This window comes from Micropterus dolomieu, linkage group LG01 (assembly GCF_021292245.1).
Source record: "Micropterus dolomieu isolate WLL.071019.BEF.003 ecotype Adirondacks linkage group LG01, ASM2129224v1, whole genome shotgun sequence".
NCBI classification, from domain to species: Eukaryota; Metazoa; Chordata; class Actinopteri; order Centrarchiformes; family Centrarchidae; genus Micropterus; species Micropterus dolomieu.
In genome coordinates this window covers 46,726,228-46,731,966 of record NC_060150.1, presented here as the reverse complement: position 1 = coordinate 46,731,966, position 5,739 = coordinate 46,726,228, and positions in this window count along the sequence as shown.

Genomic DNA, 5,739 nt, shown 5'->3' with positions numbered 1-5,739 from the left:
AGTATATTTGTGTGTCATCAGCATAAATATGAAAAGAAATGCCATGTTTATGGATAATGTGTCCAAGGGGAAGCAGATACAAGGAAAACAAAATGGGTCCTAAGACCGACCCCTGAGGCACACCATATTTAACTGGACAGAACGAAGAGACATAGTTGTTTACAGACACGCAAAACTTCCTATTTGACAGGTAGGATGAAAACCATTCTAGAGCAGTACCAGAGATCCCCACCCGGTGCCTCAGTCTGTCTAACATGATGTTGTGATCAATGGTGTCAAAAGCAGCGCTAAGGTCCAGGAGTACCAGGACTGAGCACATACCTTCATCAGCAGACATTAAAAGGTCATTGGTGACTTTAAGCAGGGCAGTCTCAGTGCTGTGGTACTTCCTGAAACCAGACTGAAACTTTTCAAATATTTTGTTATTTTCCAGCACAGTGAGCAGCTGTTTGGACACAATTCTTTCTAGAATCTTTGCAATAAAAGGCAGTTTTGAAATTGGTCTAAAATTATGTGGGAGGGAGGGATCTAAACCAGGTTTCTTTAAAAGTGGGTTCACGCAAGTCGTTTTAAAATAATCAGGGACACAACCAGTAGATAGGGAGCTGTTGAAAACAGATCAAATGGGGCCCAACAGAATAAATTACTAATTGTGTGCAGCGTACACTTATTTGCATCGTTGTTGTTGTTGTTGTTTCAGATGAAGACGCAGGTGATGGAGCAAACCCCCGTTCTGGAGAGCTGAGCGTCGCCTCTCCTCCCGTCTCCGCTGGCAGCTCAACTCCTCGTTCTAGATGTTGCGAACACAAAGGTCACATGAGTCCAAACATATTTAAATACAACATTTAAATAAAACACATATAGAAAAATGTACTCATGACATTATTTGTACACAAAGCACAACCCTGCTTGTGTGTATTCTGACATCACTGTGGACCCGAAGAGAATTATACGCTATGTTTTGTGTACAGGTCTTGAGTATATTATGTAATTTGTAAATTATATGTCTGTCGTGTACAAGTCTACAGTTTAAAGGGTTAGTTCGCCCAAATTAGACGTTATTTTTTCACAAACTAGCAACCCAAAAGCTTTTTTTTATTAATCTTTGCAGTGATCTAAAGGATTACAGCTTGATGGATAAACCCTTAACGAGGCCATTACTCAAATCTTATAACGCCTTAATAGAAAGTGGGATTAGATAAAACATTTAATTGGTTGTTTCAAGAACTTTTTTTCGCTTAAAGGATCATTTCTGTGTTTCCAAACCTGGGCCCTATTTTCACATATGTTGGTGTTGCGATGACTAGCAGGCACAAAACGTTTTGAGTCCTGCAGTAGATGCTTCAGCCAGCAGACGTGAATTCGGCTGCAACATATTCCTTCGGGGCAATTGCGTCCGTCAAAATGGCGTCCACAAAAAGGTCTCAGGGTTTAAAATACAGAAATGATCCTTTAAGTTTTTCATGTTTTGAGTTGTTTGTCCATTTCCGCCCCAGTACAGTTGAGGTTAATGGCTTTTGTTTGTGCAGCTCCACCTGTTGAGAAATCACATTAAAGAAACTTTACAGCAGCGTGTCTTTCCAGAAGTTATGTCCCGCTTACACTAAATAATCTACCGAACACACTGTCAGCTGATTTCATTGGAACTACTGAAGAAATAAGTCGTACAAAAGCTGCTCAAAGTCCTACAAAGACGGCTGTGCACAAGTCAAGTCCCACAAAGCCCTGAAATATATTCTTCACCAATTATTGTTATTATATTCCAGGAAATACAATCAGAGGACATGAGGTCCGTAGCCAGAATCAAACCGGGGACACTGTCATTAAAAGGGACAAAATTTGGGATCATATTAGTTTGAATTTTGGTCCTTGTTGCAACAACAAAGCATTTGATTCATGCTAGAAGTCTGATATTGCGTCTCCGAGGCTCATGGGTAATGTAGTGTTTAACTTGATTCAGGAACTAATTTGCAGCGGTGGAAGAAGTTTTCAGACATTTTACTTTTTTTCAAAAAACATTTGTCACAAGTAAAAATACAGTTTTTGTACTTGAGTAAAACAAAATGCACTTTAAGTATCAAAGTAAAAGTACTCACTGTGCAACATATAAGCAGCATTTTAATATTGCAGCCCGCTGCAGCAGAGCTAATATTACTTATTTTATAAACTGCTGGCGGTTAAAGTTACGTATGTATGAGCTAAATTTACATATTTTATAAACTCATTATAGGTTTTTTTACATCTTCATCAGAAAAGTAGTTACAATATTTCCATCTGAAATGTGGAATTAAAGTTACATAAAATCAAATAGTACCTCAGAGTTGCACTTAGGTACAGTAGTTCAGTGAATGTACTTTATTACTTTCCACCACTGCAAACGTGATATATTAATTATACACACATTTTTAATATTGTAAATTTCCCACGGGATATCTGTGTTGATTAAGTTCATTAAAAGTTTGATTTAATTATTTTAAATTGAAATCTCTTATTAAAAGTCTACTTATACTTTACCTGTAGTAGTTTAAATACGAATCATTTGTTTTACTCTTAGACAGCTTCATCTCCTGCACCTTGGTAAAGGCGTGGCCAGTGAACACATCACGCCATTCTTACATGAGGCACGCACGTACAGAGATGACTGGCAGGAATGTAATCTGACTGTATATGTTGTCCTCCCACTCTTTCACCTGACGCAGAACCCCAGCCAATGAGCTGAAGTCGTGCAGTAAACATGTGCAGTAAAGTCATACCACTGTTGTTGTATTACTCATGTTGTGAGGACTCTGTTTGCACAAGTTAACCTGTGGTTAACGCTCACTTTTTCCACCAGACCTCTACTTAAGCTTAAAGATTTTAGAAATAATCATCTAAATCTTCTTCACACATTACACCAGCTTTCGTTGTTGTTGTTGTTGTTCCTTGACTCTGGAGAAGCCTCCCACAAGCCTCCCAGCTTTTAGAGAAGCTGAATCAGTGCAGACACTTAAAAAGCATCTTTAAACTTTGAACCTATTAATATTTATTTCTATCTTGTCTTTTCTGTCTCTCCCCACATTTCTTCCTGTAAAGCACTTGTAACGTGTCGATTATTTCCCTAAACAGCTGAGCATTGTGGTTTTTCCATCAAACAGGAGGCAATAGTGCGTTTGCTGGGGACTATTTTGAGTGGCGGATGAATCCACATGTGGATACTCTAGTGAGTATTTGGGGCAGCAGGATGGTGTGTGTGCACTGTAAATCATTACAGCCCCATTAAGCTGTGTCCACTTAACTCCTTGTTTTAAACTCAAAGAGCTCTGACAGGTTTGGGGGTTTGAACTCAATCGTGTGAGTTTTAGAGAGTTAAACTTGCATTAATTCACTGTGTTGACTATTTAAGACTTTTGTCAGATATGTTTGAGTTTGACTTTTTGTAAGTTATCAGATAAAGGTGGGTGTGCAGGGATGGGAGCAAGAGAAAGAAAAAAGCCTAACTGCTGTGTCCTTTGAGTTTGTCTTTTTTAAACCATCATGTATTCAAATTTCAAATAAAATATAGACACTTGAAGATGAAGGTGAAACAAATTATAAAAAGTTCAGTCAACTAAAAAAAAAAAAGCAATGTTGAGACAACTAGATTAACATTGTTAGTTCAGATGAACTAGTATTTATATCAACTTTATAATTTTTTTGTGTTGAGTTGAATCAAAGGCAGTCTTCAAGTTGAGTTAACTGGCATTTCCAAGTTGCACTAACTTGAAATGTCTTACAGTGTGGGAATGAGTCAGTATAAACCACATGGTGATGAAGAAACCCAGTGAGGCTCCCGGATGGGTTTTAATAGTTCCTGGAAAAAATGGAGCTGTGTGGCTCAGCGGAAGAAGAGACATCAGGCTGTGAGACACACAACAGGACTCGATAGGAGATAAATTCACTGAATCCCTTGACAAATAAGAAAAATACTGAATATCACATGAGTTTTCCTTTAAGGGTTCAGGTATCGCATTCACTTTTTAACAGTTAATGTCAGGGTAAATAAAGTCCTCGTGAGTGACAAAAAAACTAATTTGTGTATTGCTGTAATTCTCTCATCCGCCAGTAGAGGTCGCTTTCTGCCTGTTTCAGAGGCGGTGAAGGTGCACAGGGTGGGAGAGTGATGAAGATGACGGCACAACATGTCATGTAAATGAAGACTGACTTGTGTTTGGAGAACATTTGGATCCCTCCAGAAAAACAAGATATTATAAAAATAAATATTATAGTCGGAGCATAGAGCTTAAAATACTACAGCAGCACGATAAGGTCACAGCCATTTGATCTTTTGCAGGGAAATATCTTTGTTGCCATTAGGATGATTCAAATGGTAACATCGGCAGTCTTTGCGCGCGCACGCGCACGCGCACACAGAATAAAGGACAGGGAGCTAAATGTCACGAGCGTCTCGGGAATGCATAATTAAAATGTCATATTAGGTGACTGAAGCAGCCGACTGCGCATGCGTAAGAGATATTGCAATATCTGTAGTTTGAGCAGCTGTAGTTGTTGTTCGTGTAGCCATGATTGTAGTCCAGCAGAGACGCCATTCTGTGACGCCGATGTTGCATTCAAGGGATCATCACAAGCTCAGACGTTTCAATGCCGAGTTCTTCACTATCAGATTTTTTTTTTTTTGGACAATTAGGTTTACACATACAAGGGATTATCTCAATCAATCAGCATTTAAAAAACTAACACGACAGGAAGAAGAATATTTTTTAAAGTCATTTTCATTTTCTTATTTTTATTTTCTTACTTATTGGTTTATGAATCTGGCCTGAATACAATAAATTACTTTCCCCTTGAGAAATAAAAAACTTATTTGCTTTCTCATAATTCTCAACATCTTGCATACAAAACCAAATTGTCATAGACGTAAAGCAACTTATTAGGTAAAAGGTTAAGGGGATGTCCTGGAGTTATCCTTGGGAGGTGGAGGAATATTAAAATAGCCCTTCGGGAAAGTAATTTCATAAAATGTGGATTGGAACAAAGCTTGGTTGATTCCTGAGAGATAAGAAGGTTCATTTTATAACATATATTTTGCCTCTATTTTTCAAACTCTACAGACTTGTCTATATTTTTTCTTCTGCATCTAAGAAAGAGAAACTGTAATATACTTGAACAGAATAAAGAATGCAGCTCCATCAACACGTTTTTGAACAATTAAAACCACTTTATTTTTGATCACTTTGATATCATATCAATCAGTGGAATCATAAACACATTTATTCTCAAGCAAAAATCTTTAAAGCTGTACTGAAGCTTGAATAAACCAAAACAAATGTTTTGCACAATGTATTTAATGTTAACAGGTATTATTTGTTTTTATTATATTATTATTAAAAATCTTTATTATCATTGCTACTGAAATGTACAGAGCCCCTAAGGGGACAAGCACGAGATAGTTTCTGGTGTGCATGGGAAAGTATCTGGTTCTCAGAAGAAAGAAAGATAATAATATCCCTTAATTACATGTAAGATGTGAAAAGAAAAATACTTTCTTTTTTTGCCCATGTCCCCTTAAATCAAAAATGTAATTAACATTTGTTATATTGTTATTGAGGTCAAATTATAGTGCCATAATTATATTATTGTTTAATTGCCCTGCCCTAGTAGAAACTATGTAGAAAAAAATGAAAAAACATTTTCCACTTTTAATCACTTCACTTGCTCGTTTCTGTTGTAGCGTCCATATTTCCGACGGCGCCTGAAGGCAGC